Source organism: Astyanax mexicanus, chromosome 13, assembly GCF_023375975.1.
Source record: "Astyanax mexicanus isolate ESR-SI-001 chromosome 13, AstMex3_surface, whole genome shotgun sequence".
Lineage (NCBI taxonomy): Eukaryota > Metazoa > Chordata > Actinopteri > Characiformes > Acestrorhamphidae > Astyanax > Astyanax mexicanus.
In genome coordinates, this window is record NC_064420.1 from 16,300,420 (window position 1) to 16,321,407 (window position 20,988).

General features: G+C 41.0%; 1 protein-coding gene across 1 annotated transcript in view; it reads left to right on the top strand.

Moving 5' to 3' along the window:
- The first annotated feature begins 19,138 nt into the window (after positions 1 to 19,138).
- zbtb46 (zinc finger and BTB domain containing 46) overlaps positions 19,139 to 20,988 on the top strand; it is a 135,583-nt gene continuing 133,733 nt past the window's right edge. Inside the window, exon 1 of the mRNA XM_049486391.1 lies at positions 19,139 to 19,525. The gene's annotated coding sequence lies outside the window, so the exon portion shown is untranslated. The remainder of the gene's footprint in view (positions 19,526 to 20,988) is intronic.

Genomic DNA, 20,988 nt, shown 5'->3' on the forward strand with positions numbered 1-20,988 from the left:
TGATCTAGTGGGTGGGGCTCTGGTGGGGGTTGACGGTTGAGGGGTGGTGCCAGGGGGGTTCTGTGCAGGTTTTTTTTATTATGACGTCACAATAAGAGAGCCTTCAAACGGCTCATGGAAGCATATGATTCCTGATACCAAACTCTTCCAACTGATTGACAGAAAACAGATGGATGAATTTGTTTTAAGCTTATAAAAAAATATAAATAAAAAAACACGTAAAAAGAGATTTTTCTAATATGTTCTATTTAATATCTGATCACACATCTGCATCATTCGATCACTTTAATGGAAAATACCATACACATTGCTCCTTTAAGGAATTTACATAGTTAAACGTTTACACTGCAAATTCTATTCTAAGCTACCAGGATGTTTTATTTTAGTGTGGAAAAATGAAGTAGAACTACAGTAGACAGAAAGGTCAGGGTGACATATGACTATATAAATCTCTAGTTAATCTGTCGTAAACATCATCTTATATAAACGTCACACAGAAATGTGGAGAACCGCATGTTAAATTTAGGTATTTTCACAGAAACACTGTGCGGCGCGCAGCAGTTCCTCATGAGGTTGTAGGTTTGGGACTTTCTCTAAAATTCCATAAAGCTTGTCTGGTCTTATAACAGTTCCTATAAAAGAAAATATTTGACATATTTGTGGGTGGGGCTTGATTGGGTCCGTTTCAGAATGCTTCAGGGCCCCTGTTTCTTTCTTCTCAGCACTATTGCTATTAAATGTAAGGTGAATGTGTAAGTGCTGAAAGCGTACTGTGTTTATATGGTGTACTGTTTGTCACGTTATGAATATAGTGTGTGATATTTTTATGAATCGTGTCATGTCTTGTTTAACTACACTCCAACCAAACTGCCTCAGGACGGGTCAATAAAGACGTACTTGTACTGCTTTACTCTGGAAGAAGTGTGCAGAGCGAGCAAGGCTCTCTCTCTCTCTGAGGAAAAGGAAAGTGAGGGGGTTAGATTTTGGATTTTACTAAAACGGAAAAAAGGGAAGTGGAGGCCGTCTAGAAGCTTCCGTGGAGCTCCCCAACATCATTAAAACAGGCAGAGCGGTGGAGAGCGCTGGAGAGCCGTGTCTGAGGGGTGACCTCCACAATAGGATGATGTTGTTGCTTCAGGGAAGAGAAGGTCGTTTTGTTCTCAACTCTGTTTTTTTTTTCTTCTCCCCCGCCCCGTACGAGTTCCAAGGGAGTAAATGAGATTTAGAGGAGGAGGAGAGAGAGAGAGAGAGAGAGAGAGAGAGAGAGAGGAAGTACACACATGTACAATAATCATCAAAAAAAAAATAAGTTGCACTCAGAAGGAAGGGTCGGATTGCAGTAATATTCAAAAGAAAGATAAAGGTTACCAGGAAAAGTAAATGATAAGCAAATTAGACTGATATAGGCAATACTTACAGCTCCACATACAGAAGCATAAGGTGTGTACAGCAGAAGTCTCGGCATGAAGTTGTAGAGGTTCCTAATGACATTCTGTGATAAACCATACAATAAATAAGTTTGGCAATCAGTCATGATCTGACCATCTGACAATTTTTTTAGTAACAAGTAATCTCAGCAACGTGTTACTATTTTCAATCCAGTAATCAGACTAAAGTTGGTTATCCAAGTCATTGTGTATTCATATTTTGTCATTTTCCTTAGTAAAAAGATATTGTAGCCTCTGGCTGGATGTGTTGAAAGGATGGACGCTTATAGTCGTCGCTTTATTGCTGGGACTTTCGGCTGCAACCAAGCCAAACAGGTCGAGGGAAATGCACCCCAAAAATAGCAATGCACCAAAGTCAGAGTGCACCTGCCTCTTAAAGGGAATGGGGCAAGTTACATGCTGATTGGTTTATTGCATGTTACACCCAAAACGCACAGTAAGATAATTTGTACATGCATTTTGAGCGCTTCAAGCTGCGCAACGTGTACTTTTCCTGTTGTTACGATAGCAAAGACACAATGACACTCCCTAAATCAAGCTGAGCGGGGCACAGTTGACGGCTCATTTACAGATTTTACAGCTAAAATACGGCCCTCAATCATCCATTGTTCCTGGTAATCTTTATGTTACTTTTGTATAACACTGCAATCCCAGATTGCCTTCTAAATGCAACTACAGTTGCAAAAAAAGTATGTGAACAAAGTATTGCAACTGTATGTTTGATGATGAGTGTATGACTGTACAGAATTTTAAAAAAGGCTTAAAAAGACAAACAGAAAAATAAAGAAAATGTGACTGAGGGAGAGAGATAGAGATGAAGATAACACTTGGGTTCTTGTGCTCTGAACTGGAGGCAGGTCTCTATATGTGTGTGTGTGTGTGTGTGTAAGCAGTAGGTCACCTCTGGCTGCAGAGAACCAAGGAGAGAAGCAAGGAGAGAGAGCACAAGTGAGTGAGAAAGAGAGAGAGGGAGGATAAAGTGTGTAAGAGTGAGAGAACGGGAGTGTGAGACAGGGCGAGAGAGACTGAGAGAGAGAGAGAGTGAGAAGGCCCTGTGTGGTTTTCTGAAGGAGGTTGCTGGGGGGGCAGCGGTGGGGTGGGGCGGGAGTGGGGGTCAGCAGTGGTCAGCCAAGGCCACCGGGCTGCACAAGAAAAGCAGAGAAAGGCAGGAGATGGAGTGGGAGGAGAGAGAGAGAGAGAGAGAGAGAGAAAGAGAAAGTGTGAGAGAGAGAGAGTGAATAAGGACGAAAGAGAGAAAGCTGTATGGAACATCTCTATCATCAGTTTGTCTGTTTTGTATCTTTTTAAACTGAGCTGTGAAAAAAAGAACAGAACTACAAGAACTAATCCTGAGTCGGATCACAGACATCTAATCCTGCTGCCATCAGATCCACAGATATCAGATCAGTGTTCGCAGGATAAGACATAATGTAAAAATCACATATACACAAACTTCATGACAATAAGAACGTACAGTTGCAGAAAAAAGTATGTGAACCCTTTAGGATTACTTGGATTTCTGCATAAATTGGTCTTTAAATGTGTTCTGATCTTCATCTAAGTCAAAACAATAGACAAACACAGTCTGCTTAAACTAAAACCACGCAAAAAATATATGTTTGCATGGTTTTATTAAACACAACATGTTAATATTCACAGTGCAGGGTGGAAAAAGTATGTGAACCCCTAGGGTAATGAATTTTTTAAGAGCGAACTGGAGCCAGGATGTGATGAGATTTGATGTGTTGGTTAAAGCTACCCTGCCCTATAAAAAACACACACCTGTTTTAAGTTTGCTGTTAATAAGAAGCATTGCTTAATGTGAATTTTGCCTCACACAAAATAGCTCTCAGAAGACCTACGTTCAAGAATTGTTGACTTGCATAAAGCTGGAAAGGGTTAAAAATGTATCTCTAATAGCTTTGATGTTCATGTGTCCACGGTAAGACAGACGGTCTACAAATGGAGAAAGTTCAGCACTGTTGCATCTCTCCCTAGGCGTGGTCGTCCTGTAAAGGTGACTGCAAGAGCACAGCGCAGAATGATCAATGAGGTGAGGAAGAATCCTAGAGTGACAGCTGAAGACTTACATAAATCTCTGGCACATGCTAACATTTTTGTTGACAAATCTACAGTAAGGAAAAAGCAGGTCTGATCTGCAACTACAGGAAACGTTTGGTTAAGGTTATTGCTGCCAAAGGAGGGTCAACCAGTTATTACATCAACCTGCACTGTGAATGTTAACATGTTGTTCAATAAAACCATGCAAACATATATTTTTGAGGTATTAGTTTAAGCAGACTGTTTTTGTCTGTGGTTGTGACTTAGATGAGGATCAGAAAAATTTAATGACCAATTTATGCAGAAACCCAAGTAATCCCAATGGGTTCACATAGGTTTTCTTGCAACTGTACATCAGCTAGAAGATCATTTAAATTCTTAAGTTTTAATGTGTTTAAAAGTGTTTGAATCCCTATTTTGCAGGTGCAGGTCCTGTGTTAACCACTGCTCACTTACTTCCACTACCAGGGTCTGTTTTTACTTATGCACAATGTATAATTCCAAGAATACTCTTTTAAATGTTTACATGCACTGAGAAATCTGATTACTGAGCTAAAATCCAGCTCTCTTTATCAGATTTATCAATCAGATTTTTAGACATTACTCTTGTATAAGAAACCAGCGTGTGCTGTTTACATGACTGCCTGCAGAAATCTTATTATAAATGTTGTTTTGAGCACATGTAAAAATACTCAGTTATCTGAGTATCTCTGTTTATAATTATCTATAAACTCTACTGGTCGGTGCAGCCCAGAAATGGGCGGGTTCCTCTTTTGGTTCTTGGTTCCTCTCAGTTATTGTTCCGTGTGCTCTTTGGAAGTTTTTTCTGGTGGTTGGTGGTGTGGGAGGGGTGCTGATTAGGGGTCTAGACCCTATTTTATTAAAAACAGTGTAAATGCAGTTGAACTGAATATAAACACTTAAGGTGTTTTCACACCAGCACTATTTGATCTGGTTAAAACTCACCCTGGTTCATTTGTACCCTTGGTTTGGGGAGGTATGAAAACAATAATCGATTTGGGAGTGGACCAAAACAATCGCACCAAGACCCGCAGGAGAATGTGGTCTTGGTCTGGTTCCAAACCAACTCCAGAGCATTTATATTCCTCAGGTTTGAGCTAAATGGCTGATCAGGTGCAGCAATAAGCTGATATATTAGTCAGATAATTCCATAGCTATAAACAAACGCTGTCTCTGCTGCTACTCGCTAAGCTCGCACGCTAAGCTCTTTTCACACTGAACGCAGTTTAGTTTAAAAGCAGCTTTACACTGTACAAATATACACACTGGTCTGGAAAACAGGACCTTCATGCTGTACCGTATTTTTTGCACTATAAGGCGCACCAGATTATAAGGCACACTATCAATAAACATCTATTTTCTGGTCTAATTTCATACATAAAGCATATATACATATATACAATTTCATACATAAAGTAGCTTATAAGACGCATTTTAGTAGACACTATAAGCTAAGTAAACAAAACTGTAATTAAAAAAGGCTTTATTTTAAAGTCAAACATGTGCTGGGCATAAATATACAGAGATTTCTCTCCTGAAAACTGTTTATTTGGGTGAGTAAAGCACTTCTGTTTGTTTAGAGTAACCTTAGATTCCCAAATTTTCCAGCACTAAGGCTGGAGCATTAGCATTAGCATAAGCGGCTAACCGCTTCAGCAGTTCTTGCCGGGGTCACAGCAGGCTAAAACTAATAATCCTCCCTTCTAAACGGGAAAATAGCTAGCGAAGTTAGCAGGTACTGCTAATGCTGCTCCAGCAGTGCTAGCTGAGGTTACGAGCAGGCTACATTTTGAAAATACTCCCTTCTGAGCGGGGAAATAGTGAGCGCGGTTAGCGGGTAATGCTAATGCTACTCCAGCAGTGCTAGCTGGGGTTACAAGCAGGCTACAGGTCGAAAATACTCCCCTCTGAACGGGAAATAGCAATTATTGGATAATGCTAATGCTACTCCAGCCCCTGTGCTAGAGAACTAGCGGATAATGCTAATGCTACTCCAGCCCTGGTGCTAGAGAACTAGCGGATAATGCTAATGCTACTTCAGCCCCGGTGCTAGAGAACTAGCTGATAATGCTAATGCTACTTCAGCCCTGGTGCTAGAGAACTAGCTGATAATGCTAATGCTACTTCAGCCCCGGTAATAGAGAACTAGCTGATAATGCTAATGCTACTTCAGCCCCGGTGCTAGAGAACTAGCTGATAATGATAATGCTACTTCAGCCCCGGTGCTAGAGAACTAGCTGATAATGCTAATGCTACTTCAGCCCCGGTGGTAGAGAACTAGCTGATAATGCTAATGCTACTTCAGCCCCGGTGCTAGAGAACCAAACAGAAACAGAATAACACTGCAATCAATGAAGCATTGATATTTACACAGCAGGTAAAAGTGGCCCAAATCAGATCTTTTTTTTTTTTCTTTTTTTAACATAATATGTGCCAAAGATGTGTGATCTGTGTTGCTCAGTCCAGATCTACTGAACCATGGTCTTTTTTAGATGATTTGGAATTTCCTACCAATTACTGAAAGTTGAGTCAGTCTTTATACAAACCAGAGAAGAAAAGAATTGGTGTTGTGCTGAAATCTGACTCCTCTAGGTGTGTGGGCGCATTAGCAGTATGGACATTAATGCTTAGACTGGGAATTCCTTTATTTACTGTAACAGTAGATTAACCCTTATTTGTAAAAGGAAATAAACGTAATACAAGGATAATCTTTTACACTTATTCTGCATTGGGGTTTGCAGCATTGTAAGCGAAGAGGAGTCGGACTCTGACAGAGAACAAGAATTTGGCACAACACCTGGCAAAGCAACTCGCTAAACTCTAGCTATAATTAAAATTGTACAAACTAGTTAATATATAGTATAAAGAAACTCTGCCCACATAGCTGATAATGACAGGATGTAATAAAGTTCTTTATTATGCTTACGTATGTCTCTGTTCAACCTAGATTAGAAGCTTGTGTTGCAACTGCTCCATGTTTCAAATAAAATGGCCGAACTTGACCACTTTTTGTTCAAATTAAAAGTGTCCAAATAAAAAAAGCTTAAAAGCAAAGTTTAAGAAAACAAAGTGGGTGTGTCCAAACAACATGGCTTTTTTGATAGCAATCTGGAACACATGCTCCTGTAACGCTGGAGAAGATGAAACCGAAACTTCACATGAAGCACTGATCTTAAGTGCATGACTGTTTAGACCAGTATAGCATATACTGTAGATCACAATAAAGCATAGTGTGAATAGCCTAAAATAAACCTCAAATTTGGTGAGACCATCAGATATGCATTTTATCCACATGCATTTATACTTGGTAATAAAATGCTTCACTGGCCAGTTTGTCAGAAATCAAAGGGAGGAGCATGGCTTGAACTGGTGTGGGTTTTAATTGTGGAATGTGCATTGTAGATATTTAGCAGTTTGCATTACTATAACATGTGGCTTAAATGAATCAAGTACACCTGAGACCACCATCTTCATGTGGTATGGTCTCATCAAGATATAATCCTTATATCCAAAAGCAAGAAGTGACCAGGTGTAGAAAAGGTCTGAGTAGTTGCCTGAAGATCTGAAAGTGAATTAATTAATATCCAACAGAGCAGGAGATGCTGTCTGAAATATCAGCTGTGAGGAACTGCGGCTGTCAAGGGAAAATCTGGAGGAAATTTTAAATAGAAGCGCCTGTTGGTCGAAAAAGTCAGAGTAAAACCCCCATATCCCCCAAAGAAAATTACTGTACATATGCAGCAGTACTTTGATATAAGTAACATACTGAAAAATGGATTTAATTGGCTGTTGGTTTTAAATGAAATAAATAATACATATGTCGACCACATTTTGCATCTACACATGAATAAATACAAAGGGACATATTTTAACGATCTATACGTGAGCCGTCAGTGAATACGTTTACATGCAGCCTAATAATCTGTTAATACTCAGACTGATAGCTCAGTCTGAATAGAGCATGTCCATGTAAACACCTCATTCTGAATAGATTAGTCCGATTGAGGCCATTCCGAATACAAATGTCTATCTGATGAAACGAGGAGGATAATCCTTCAAATAATCAGTTAAATAGAAGAATTATAGCTTTGTAAACACCTGTAACCAATTAGATCCACAAATGGAATTTTTAAGTACGTGTTGCACATTTATTTGTGCAGCATGGTGGAAGTTTACAAAGCTGAACATTACGACACACTTTCATCCACTGGTTCCTAGTCATGGGCAGGAGTTCTCCATAATTCTAACACTGTTAAAAAAACAAACATACTAACTGCAAACTCTAGAAACATAGCTAGTTAGACAGTTGATGTTGCTCCGCTCATGCTGGCTGGCATCATTTGATGCTGGTTGTCATTGATTACGTGTAACATCCATATAAACGGAGAGTTTATTCAGACTGTTGGGAAAAGTGTTCATATAAACACCTCAGGCAGATTCTAGAATTGGAATGAATTCGTTCGGATTGGAGAAAAGCTTTGCATGTAAACTAATTTGCCATGAACAATAAATACAGTGTATTAAGAAAGTCTAAATTATATTTGACTTTAAATAAGAGTGGGCAAATTTATTTGTGTTTTTGTAACACAAGGGGCCCTATTTTAGCAATCTATAGCACACCGGTCAATTGCACATGGTGCTGTTTGATTTAGGGGCGTGTCCTATATCTTTGGTATTGTGCAGACACAAAGAAAACGCCTTGTGCAGCTTGAAACACGCAAACTGCATGAACTTATTCTTTTAATTATTCATGGGTGTGTTTTGGGCACAAGTGTGCCAGGTGTCATTCCCTTTAAGAGGCAGGTGTGCTCTGACTTTGGCACGTTGATATCTTAACAGCGCAGCGCCTTTTGCACCTCAGCAGAGGATACTAACCTGCATGTTCATGCTGTGAAGGTATACCAGCAGCTCATTTAAAGGAACAGCAATGTTATTTTATTCTTGAATCGGTTTATTGTTGATGTAAAAGCTGAGTTTGTGCGGTGCATCATGTCTATGTTGGTGTTTAACTATTTGCAATCTCATAGACCCATATTATATTCACAATATAACATGTATCGCATGTTCAAAGTAAGACATTTTATTATTTTATGAAAAACATGAACTCATTTTGAACTTGATGGCAATATCTTATCTAAAAAAAAGTTGGGACACTGCACATGCACCTAAGGTGGTGGAACAATTTTAGAAAAATGTTCCTCACAAAAAATAGCGAAGACTTTGAATATCCCTCTATCTACAGTACATAATATCATCAAAAGAATCAGACAATCTGGAGAAATCCCTAAGTGCAAGAAACAATTCAGTGCTGGATGCTGGTGATCTTCGGGCCCTCAGATGGCACTGTATTCAAAACAGGCTGTACTGATTCTGTACTGGAAATCACAGAGTAACAAAATGGTAAAATGCTTTGTGAACAGATAAATCAATTATATCTATTTAGTAACTATACAGTTTTCTAGCTTTTTTTTAAATTGGGGGTTTAAATGGAAGAATCGATTCTGCTACAACAAGACAGTGACTCAAAATATACATCAAAATCTGTCGGGGAACTACTGTAAACAACAAAAACTGGAGCTTTTGGAATGGCCCTCACAATCCCCTGACTCGACCAGGATTGGAAATCTGTGGGTAGATCTTAAACATGCTGTGCAGCAAGACCTGAGAATATCACAGAACTGGAAGCGTTCCGCTGGGTAGAGTGGGTGAAAATTTCTGAAACAACAACAGCTACAACAGGGTCTCTTAACCTGCAAGTAGACCGTATTTGATTCTTCTGTACAGAATAAGTTGGCCGACTTGGGATTCCTACATTTTTTGTACAGCTGTGTGATAAATTTTGAATGCAATTATCATGATGCTACTTAGTGCTTGATGAAAATTAAGCTTCCATTCATTGTTAATAGCATTACAATATGGCCAAAAGTGCTGGGAAACATTTTTATTCATTATTTCTTCTGAAATCAACAGTGTGTTATTGCTTTTGTTGCAAGCGCAAGATTTGCTCTAGCTGTGGAGGAATGAACTAGGGCTGGGCGATATGGAAAAAAAAAATCTCATCACGATATAGTTTTCCATATCAGTCGATATCAATATGTATCACGATATAAATCAAATCACTGTCACCCTTAAAGGTTTCTTTTTACTCATAAGTGAGAGAGTCATTAAAAAAAATTGTTAAAATTTTATTTAGTCAAAAGTTAACAAATGAACATTATATAATTGTATAAATAAAACAATCAAATCAAATTAATGTATATTCATAGTTCAAATGTTATAAAATAACAAAGTAAACAGAGAACTAAACTTTGGTCAATTCCAAATGAATAAAATCTCTCATACAAAATAAAGTTAGTTCTTTTTAAAACAAAATATTCAAGCAACTTTCCAATCTAAACAAAAGAAAACATTAAAATCACTCAATTGTCCTTGGCTTATGCTCACACACACACACACACACACACACCTCACATGCACACATGGCGACCCCGTCCTCTCTCCACAACACACACACACACAGACGCCATGCACACTTACCTGGGTAAGACATTAACGCGTTAGCTGCTCCGCTAATACTCTAAGCTGCGGGAGTGAACCTTACCTGACGTAAATCTATTCCAGCCACATGATTGGTTCAGCATGTCTGTCAGAAACATTCACGGAACAAGTTATATCGAAGTTTTATCAACTGTGTCTTAAATTTCTATAGAAGGAAAGTTATTTCGCGATAATTATCATTTTCGTATCATTATCGCACAGCACTAGAATGAACCCTGTAAACTTATATCTTACAGTGATTGTCCTACCACGAGCAATACAGGCAGGAGCAATGCTTTTATATTTCCTGTGTTTGAATTTGCGGGAGATTGTATGTGATATATATGTCAGGGAGCCTCTATCAGTATGCAGGAGAATCACGGTAGTCATGGGAAAGGCGGGATTTCGGTAAGAGGGACATGAGTTGCAAAGGTTTGTGAACCCTTGGCATACATCAATCTTATAGCTCCAATGTAAAAATTAAAAACACACTTCAGCTGCTAAATATGTTTAGGCTTATCTGCTGCATTAGGGGTACAGTAATGGAAAAAAATGGTGTAAATGAGATTTTTCAGCTGAACTGTCGCTTTAAGCAATGCTTTATTCTGACAGGCCGAGACTAGTCCAGACGTGCTGAAGTGACAGGCCCATGCTCCCAACACCTGTCCTAAGTGTCTCATACTGACTGACTGTCACTTTCTCTTCTGTTTTTCCGTTTCTCCCTCCATATTCCCCCTCTTTTTTCTTTCACTTCATACCGTAACCTCCACTGAACTCCTGCCAGCCACACTCTCTGTCTGTGGGCTGAGGGTTTTTCAATGCATTGGGTGTTTTCTTTCAGGGTGAAAGCTTGTTTTTTTATTTGTCATCCGCCATTATCATCACATCTTCTTCAGAATGGACACTTCTCCATAGAGGACGGATTGTGAAAGGCACACACACATGGACACACACACACACACACACACCTGGCATGTCTCTTTCTCCATTGCCAGACTGTGATAAGTAGAAGAAAGATAAGTACAAGGTAAGGCTTTAAAATCATATTGTGCTATTTTTGTTTTTACACTCATTGCTATTTTTTTTTTTTGCAAAATTGGTGTCCTACCATGAACTCCATTCTTGTTTAATGTTTATTTTTGTTGTAGATTTATCTACAAAAATGTTAGCATGTGCCGCAGATTTCTGTCTTTAGCTGACACTCTAGGATTCTTCCTCACCTCATTGATCATTCTGTGCTGTGCTCTTGCAGTCATCTGTACAGGACGACCACGCCTAGGGAGAGATGCAACAGTGCTGAACTTTCTCCATTTGTAGACCGTCTGTCTTACCATGGACACATGAACATCAAGGCTTTTAGAGATACTTTTGTAACCCTTTCCAGCTTCATGCAAGTCAACAATTCTTGAACGTAGGTCTTCTGAGAGCTCTTTTGTGCGAGGCATGATTCACATCAAGCAATGCTTCTTAAGAACAGCAAACTGTTGTAAACACTCAAAGACAGACACCTGGCATGTCTCCTTCTCCAATGCCAGACTGTGATAAGTAAAGGAAGGATAAGGACAGGGTAAAGCTTTAAAATCATATTGTGATATTTTTGTATTTTACACTCATTGGCAAAAAATTGTTGCACCCAACAAGGATTAAAAGGCAGGAATTAAACTTGGTGTCCCATTTTGTCTACTATCCATTCTGACTTGTGAACTTATGGTATCCTTTGTAAGTGTGAAGTATGAAGCTTTGGAGAAGAGTTTGAAAGCAATTCCAGCAGTTGAGGGAGTTCCAGTGGGGTCCGTTGAGACCCAACAGCTACAATTGCAGACATACAGCAAGCAGTGATGCCCAACATGAGTCTTCCTATTGGAGCTAGCACCATTGGCAGATGGCTGCACAACATAGAGCTACATGCATGCAGATCGTTACGACAACTGTCCTTAACATAATGTTAATGTTGCAAAAGACTGTAATGGAGTCACTCATAATGGCATCAGGTCATCTTTAGTGAAGAATCCCGCTTCTGTCTGTGCTCAGCAGCAAAATGAACATTTTATTATCACATTATTGTCATTATCTTAAATGCTCATTCTCTTTCACTTACTATTCCAACAGGACAATGCTCGTCCACATAATGCTGCCACCTCAAGAGCTTTCCTTGAAGATACAGGTACTTTGCCATGGCCAAACCTATTTCCAACTAAAAATGTGTGGGGCACAATTGGACACGCTATCAATAAATCTGAAGGAACTGTGTGAGTCTATTTTTGCAGCTTGATTTTAATGTCACCAATTAAAACTGCTGTGGTCCTGTAGTAAAAAAAAGCAGCAATTAATTTTCCTCTTCTAAACAGAGCTGGACTGGATGCAGTTTATACTTCTCCTCCTTTTGTCACAGTTCAAACACAAGCCACCATCCCCTGTACTGAGCTTTAGCACACTCTTTTAACTCCCCGTTTATCTGTCAATGTGTGTGTGTGTGTGTGTGTGTGTGCATATAGAGGGGTGTGTTTGCTGTGGCCTAAATAAAGTTATAAGGCAGTGTACGAGGCCTATTTTCTAAAGCTGCTCCTCCCACCCCCCAGTACGAGGGTCCACAGCGCTATAGGCCCTGCTGCCCTCTTATTGGATCCAAAACAGCAGCCCTGTGTCCTTACACACAGCTTATTTATGTCAGACTAAACACACACACACACACACACACACTTATGATGTAACCTTCCTGTTATATTATGGGTCCTGCTATATATATATATATTGAAGACCATTGAAGAACAGGGTGAATGGAGGATATTAAAATACACAGAGGAACAGATACAGGACAACAGTCTGTAATTTTGGAAACCAGGTAGTGACAATAAAGGCAATTTTAAAATAAAAAACATATATTATCTTTTTACATATATTTTGTTTTTTAATATATAATTTATTTATTTGTAAATTACTGTCAATTATTCTAACACCATGTTATAAGGATGAAAACTGTATACCACATAATATTCATACACAATTATAAACAAGAGGGAGTGCTGTAACGTGTAATATTAGCCTGAGGCCTCGTGCCTATGACCGCAGCACAGCAGAGGCAATATTATACATTATGGCACAAACCAGGAGTGTATTATTGCGATTATAACACAGTTTTATTATCACTGTTTATTGAAAGATTTTGAGTTAAAGAGGACGAGAAAATATGCTCTGTTTAGTTATAAAAACTCTGTGAGTTAAAATAGTTTAATTGCTGCTCTGTTTGTAGCTGTGCTGTTTGGTTTGTAAGCGCTGCATCTTTGCTAGGTTACCTGTATGTGGTGGAGTAATACATGGTGAGCTTAGGTTACAGTGCATTACCAGCTGATAACTGCACTTATAGAACGCCTCTCAGCCAATCATCTTGCAGTGTCAGAACTAACTGTGGTATAATCATATTTATATCTTAATAATGTTTATGGATAAAAATTTTGGCTTATTATACATAATTCCGGTCAATTTGACTTGAGAATATTACTGCCATTTCTTACAGCTGAAGGGTTAAACTACTCCCAAACTTGAATTGAAACCTCATTAATAAAAATGACATTATCTTTTAGCTACATCAGTTCTTCCGAAAAGCATTAATGCATGACTGGTTTAATAAAAGCAACACATACAGACACACTGAAGTGCACAACACACACATGCAAAAGTCAAATGTCATGGAAGAGCACAATATTAGGGGACAGTGTACAAACTGCTTATCCACACGTGTATACGTTATAAGGTGCTATCTTGTGAATGCGGCTAGACACTGGCCAATGTGCCCATGGTAAAGGGCCATGCGAATTTTCGTAGTTGGAGCAAGGGCTGACCGTTGTAAGTGTGTAACGGGAATACATCATAGAAAGATTTGTCACCCACAGTGGACAGTGCAGTGGGTGGTAATAATTGTGACTGGCGACATCTGGCTAGATTTGAACAAACAAGCTACACTGGAAGAAATCTCATCAACATTCAGTGCAGGAGACCCCACTCACCTATCCCACATGTCAGTGCAGCAAGCACCCTTAGTTTCTGTGGGGCATGGCAAAAGTCATGGGACAAAAAAATACTAGTTCCATGGTCATTGGGCATATCAGTGTGTGTTGCATATAAAATGCATACTATGTGTAAACACTGTCCCATAGCCTCTGTTGATTAGCCACTGTGTGTGAGAGAGTGTGTGTGGCCTGCCCTGGCCCCCAGGTCCTGGTGGCAGCTTTGATAAGTGCTCATGATCTGAATGAATAAATAAGTGAGGGTACTAATGAGGTGTAGGCCCCACTGTGTGTGTGGCAGGCAGTGGAGTGTGGGCACAGGGCTGTGGAGGGGCAGGGCACTGGAGAGGTGGATGAAGAGATGAAGAGGAGAAGAGGAGGGAGGGGTCAGCTGGCCTGTGTCATGTCAGGCTTGGATTGGCAGACAGGCAGCGGCATGTTTGGAGAGAAAGGGAGAGAGACAGAGTGAGAGAGAGATACAGCAAGAAAGAGAGAGAGAGAGAGAGAGAGAGAGAGAGAGAGAGCGTATAGGAGAGAGAGAGGTAGAGAGAGAGTAAAGCAGCTTGTTTCTAACACGGATTGCGGGCACAGAGTGGCAAGAGAACATCAGTGTTACACAACTGTACAGAGGCCAAAGCCAGCAGCCCTGCTACAGGCCAACCGCCGTAATCCGCACACAGCCGCACACTTGCCTCACACACACACACACACACACACACACACACACACACACCCTGATTCAACTGCTACAGCCGCACACACAGTAACACACATGGACCATTCTAGAACTGTTGGTACATTTTAAGTATGCAAAAATATGAATTATTATCAGTTTAAGCCATTTAAACCAGTAACAAACATTTTATGTCTAATTTTACCCCATTTTTCCAATTTGGAAGAACAATTGCCCCATTTATATGAACCACATACATGTGACTTGGATCAAAGCATTGTAAAGTGCCAGATTCACAGCTCTGGTACATCAGTCAACAGACGTCTGTCCTGACCAGTATCACAATAGGAGTGATGAGGAAAGAGAGGACAGTCAATAGTGCTCTCTCTGACTCCGGCTGCTGATGGAGAAGCAGCACTATCCACAATTCAAATGTGACATCATCTTAGTCCACTGGATCATCAGAGCCAGGGTTGACATTTTCTACAATTCATATGTATATACATATATATATTCCTCAAACTAGAAAAAACAGAAATTGTGGATTTTCTACACAATATAGTTTATTAAAAATTAACAGATTAATGCAATATCATAATGTCAGATCTGATTAATAATTAATATACTGCTAATTTATTTGTAACATTTTATACAAAATAGAGAGATTACAAGTTTTGTGTTTCTCACTGCCAGAGGAAGTGACATCACTAAGGGCGGGTCACTTATTTTTACTGTTGGCAAATTTTATGCAGTTTTACAGGCATATATTTTCGTAATGAATGAAACTAAATATGCTATAGGTTTTCTGTGCGGTTTATTATGTAGTAAAGTAAGTAGAGTACATAAAAAAATATGTTAAAGGACCACTATGTAACTAATTTTCAGTAGTAAATGATAAAATGATCAGGATGAATCATCAGATATTAAGGAAACATGTTAAGTGAAAGTGCAGTCCATCTGGGGTTTTGTGTTTGTTTTGACTCCTCCTGCTGCTCGTCCCCCAACACTAATTCCTCCCACCGAGGTTGCCAGTACTACAGCAGCGCAGCACAGCAAAAGGAGCTAGCAGAGCTGCTTCAGTTAAACCATGTCTAAAAAAAACTCAGTGACCAAAGCAGGAATATATCAAGATTGAATACTGGCAGTGAGTTTAAAAGTTGGAGACTTAGAGCTCAAAAAGACTCCAAGACCGACCTAGAGCTGCTACTTTTCTCCTGAACCGGTAAGCTAACTGGCTAGCTAGTTCAGTCAGGTACTTTCACGGAGCCGCGGTCTGACACACCACGGAGCTTGTGCGGTCAGACCCACCACGGCGCACGCGTAGTACGACACACCGCGGACATCGCGCGGTCCGACACACCATGGAACCACGGTCCGACATATCCCGGAGCCGCGGTCCGACACACCGCGGAGCCGCAACCTGACACGCCGCGGAGCCGCGGTCCGACATATACCAAGATTGCGCAGTCTGGCACACCGCGGAGCCGCAGCACACTCGCACGGTCCGACAGGTCCGGCACACCGCGGAGCTCGCGCAGTCCGGCACATCGCAGAGCTTTAGCTCTCCCTCGTGTAACCTGCTGAATTTGGCAACCCAAATAAGTTTTGTGGCTGGGGAGGGGTGGGCGGAGCAGACTACTCTCTGTGGTGTTTTGAAATTAGACTGCTGTAGCCATTTTACACACTCGCTCTCAGGTCCTACATAATGAACATTTAATTTTATCATATTTTACTTATTTATTTATTTATTTTTCAAAATTTCTCCCCAATTTACACAGCCAATTACCCAACCCACTCATTAGGACACCCCCTATCACTAGTGATGCCCAAACACCAGAAGGGTGAAGACTAGCACATGCCTCCTCCGATACCCGTGAAGTCAACCACTGCCTCTTTTAGCAGCATTACCCAGTAGCATCACAGCACGCTCATAGGAAAGCGCAACAACTCAGTTCCTATACACCAGCTCACAGATGCTTTGTGCTGATCGACATCACCCTAGGAGTAATGTAGGGAGAGAGCGCCATCTACCCACCCAGAGAGAGCAAGGCCACTTGTGCTCCCTCAGGGCTTCGGTAGCCGATGGCAAGCTACATGAACAGGATTCGAACCGGCAATCTCCTGATCATCATGGCAGCACTTAGCCCACTCGAAATGTGTTTTATTTTTTATAATATTCTTTAAACTCCAATTCTAGAATGACCCACATGAAACATGTGCACCCAAACCTCGACACCTTAATAAAGCAAAGTTCTGAATATGACACCTACATTACACACAAAATTATGAGAATAACATCAGATTTCAATTACATTTTTTGGGAAATATCAGACACAGGCTCATCTGAACATCCAGTTAGCCCATTAAAGCAGTTCCACTGCAGTAGCTGTGCTGTGTTTGTGTGGAAACTGGGCCAGGCTGTGTCTATTAAACCCATCTTTACACTACAGAAGTACAATGATAAGCACCAAACCATGCCATAACTACATTATGACAGTGTCTTCCTGAGTGATCTAAGGATCAGTGTCACCACCAGGGGGCACATTTTCACTCCCCACCACTGAAAAGCAGAACTGGTGGACAGAGCAGGCCCCAGGCCTTCACTCCCGCCCACACACTGCTGCCCAGCTCCAGGGCTCCAGGGCTCCTGCAGAAGGCCTGCATGTGGTGGCTACTCTTCTTCAAACTCAGCTAGAGCTACAGGCTATGATCAATTTCAGATATGTTACAGCTACAGTCTACAGTCAGCTATAAACAATCATGATGATACAATTTGACAAAAGGGTGTAAAAGATATATTATACTACTATAGTGTACAATAACTAATAATACAAATAATACGAATAATACACACTATAATATAATAATACAAAATATACACTCTATTCAAAATACTACTTCTAAAGCACTATTATAAAATTAAAAAGTAATTTTTCACTTTCTGACGGGATGTGAACCTGCCAATTGTCACAATAAATATACCAAATGAAACGGTCCAAAATTACTTTTAAAATCTTTTACATTTGACTTCCATATTCCTTCCCTTTTGAAGTTTCTTTTTTTGCCATGTGTGTTTCAGGTATGTGACAACACTGTGTATACACACGTGTGTATATAAGTTAAGTGTGTTTGTGTATGTGCTTTAGTTGTGAAAACAGACAATTCCCCATTATTAAATTTTCTATTTTATATGGTAAACAGAATTATTTGATTGAAAGAGGTGAAAATGCTGCTGTACACAGAACTGGCAGAGGGTGAGGGAGAGAGCTGTCAGGGCAAGACTGAGGAGTTAAGCATTTACTTTACTTTACTCACATAAATTGAGTAAGATATTGAAGAAGAGAGTTCAGAATCAGAATTCTAATACAGAATCACACTCTGTATCAGATTGCTCTGTTTACTACCTCTTCACAAACTGACTGTTTTCTAGTTAAAAGATATGAGCTGTACAGAGTTAGCATAGTAAGTTTAGCTAAGCTTACTTAATCATAGCATTTGTTTGTCTACCAAAAGACTGTCACCCTTTCTTTAAATAAATATTACTCATATGTAACTAGAATGGCACTGCTAACACAAATATGTTATAAGTAACACTGTAGATCTACATTTATGACTAGAAATAGTACTTCTGAAGTAAATAGCTTTGGAACAGCTATATTGTGGTACATTACAACTAGAACTAGTACTGAGATAAATGTATCTTTACAATAGCTCGACTGAGGTGAATTTATCTTTAGAGTTGCTCTACTGCAGAAAATGTATGACTAGAAATAGTACTTCTGAGGTACATTTATCTTTACAATAGCTATACTCAGGTAAATGTATCTTTAGAATTGCTCTTCTGCAGAAAATGTGTGACTAACAATAGTACTTCTGAGGTACATTTATCTTTAAAATAGCTCTACTGAGGTACATTTATAGGTAGAAATAGTACTGCTGAGGTAAATGTATCTTTACAATAGCTATACTGAGGAAAATGTTTAGCAGAAAAAAATTACAGGGCTGAGGTAAAAATATGACAAAAAACTGCTGTGATAAATATATGATTAGATTTGCAGTGCTATGGAAAAAGTATGATTAGAGAGTAGCACTGTTGAGGTAAATGTATTGTCAGGGATGGTATTTGGTATTTCTGTGCATGCCTAATGTGTGTATATACTACATTTATATTACGTTTACGTTATATATATATATATATATATATATATATATATATATATATATATATATATATATATATATATATATATATGTAGTTAAATAGATCCATAAATATATTAGATAGGTCTTATTCTACAAGTTTGTGAGAGTGAGTGGATGAGTGACAGCTCTCATTAGACTGTCAGTCAGACTGGAGCTGTCCACGGTTTACTCTTTATCCAGCTCTCTCTCCGCCGTTAGAATGAGCGCGAGCGTTCACGTTGCCTCATTTCCTGTAGTTGAGTCTCAGGCGAGAGAGGGAGAGAGATACGCTGAGACACAGGGAGAGAGAGAGAGAGGGAGAGAGAGAGAGAGAGAGAGAGAGAGAGAGAGAGAGAGAGAGAGACTGGTTCCTGATACTGAGACACGGAAAAGCAGGGGAGGGAGAGTTTGAGGGGGAAATAGAAAGAGAGAGAGAGAGAGAGAGAGGGGGAATTACACTGACGGACACAAAAGCGTCGCGAGGACAAGCTGAGCAGAGAACCGCTCACATCTTCCGGCTCTCCTGCGCGCGCGGACACGCCGAACACTGAAGCTCGCGGCATCGACAGCGCGTGAACCCAGAACTCATGGGTTAACAGGTAGGCTGGCTACGGCTCTTTATACAACTCTTCGGGCTGCGGGCTCGGCTCGGTCCAGCAGTACCCGACCGCGGTGTCACCGCCGGGCTCCGGTCCTACAGCCAGTGTTCTGCGGGTCTGTGAGTGTGTGTCTTGTCGCTCGGTGCTGAGAAACGGACCGGACTGGCGTTTCTGAGCTTACCGTGTCAGGTAGAGGCAGCAGCGGCGGCGGCGCGAGGTGAGCTCGAGCTCCGGCGCGGGGAGTTTGTGGTGGAGGATGCAGGTTGTCGAACAACAAGTGGGCTGAGCGAGAGGACAGCAGCACGCGCGCGGCTCGGTTCGGTCCGGTTCAGCTCGGTTCAGGTGTTTAGGGTTTATATGTTGAGTTTAGAGGCGAGTCTGTGGAGGAGAGCAGTGTAAGTAAACTTGTTGTGTTGACGTCTCCAGGTGAGACACGCGTAGTTACGGCTGACAGCCCCGGATAATGGCAGCCTGTGGAGCTGCAGGTGAGGCTAAGGGGTGAGGAGGGGGTCGCGGGGTGAGGCACGAGCCTTCAGCGGCTCGAGGCTCGCGGCTCGGGTCCGTTCACCGGGGGCGTGTGTGCATGTAGCGTAGGTTACGACTTGTGTTTACAACCGCCGGTCTGCTAGTTAGTTTAGTTAGGCTCGTGTTAACTAAGCTAGTTAACTAGTTAACGAAGTCTCCCCCGTTAAGTTTTGACCGTATCGTGACACGCTGACCGCGGTTCTGACTGTCCGTGCGGTCCTTGAAACGCTCTTTGAGCTCGAGCGCGAGTCAGTCAGTCAGTCAGGGCTTAACCCCCCCCCCCCCTCCGCCTCTCCCCTCATTTAACCTCCGAAAAGGGGGATTTCTCCTGCTGGAAATTTCTGCTGCGTCAACACCCAGCCCCGGCGCTCCAGGCTCGAGCAGTGGGGGATTTTTATTACTTTTTTAATTTCAGTCCCTAAAAACGAACCAGTCCCCAGCTCTGGTTAAGTTAGCTAATCCTTTGTGTGGCACTTCCCTATAAAATAAATAAATAAAGAAGTGCAGTGCACGCGCTGGCTGTCAGGGTGAGTGTCTGTATGGTATATAGCAATAGGTTCTGTTATGTCCGCGTGCAGGAGGAGGAGGAGAAAAGCATGCCTCGGTCTCCAGGGCTCGAGCTCGTGTCTTCTTCCTTTGCCCGTCTGCCTGCTCCCTCTTTCCCCCCTCTCGCCGTTCCCCCGGTCACGCTGCTGGTCAATTCCCTCTTCCTCCATTTCCTGGTTTTCTGGATAGCATGTAAGTAATAAGTGGGGGGGAAGGTGTGGGGGGGAAAGGGGGACGTCACTGGGCGGTGACGTCAGACGCGCTTCTCCTGTGTTAGCCCCTGGGTAGAGTGGTGTTAATTTGGGGGGATTAGACTCCTGACAGGTAGGCCTACAGAGGACATGTGCAACCAGTGTTTAACTCCCAAGCACAGTCCATTCCATTCTTCTTGC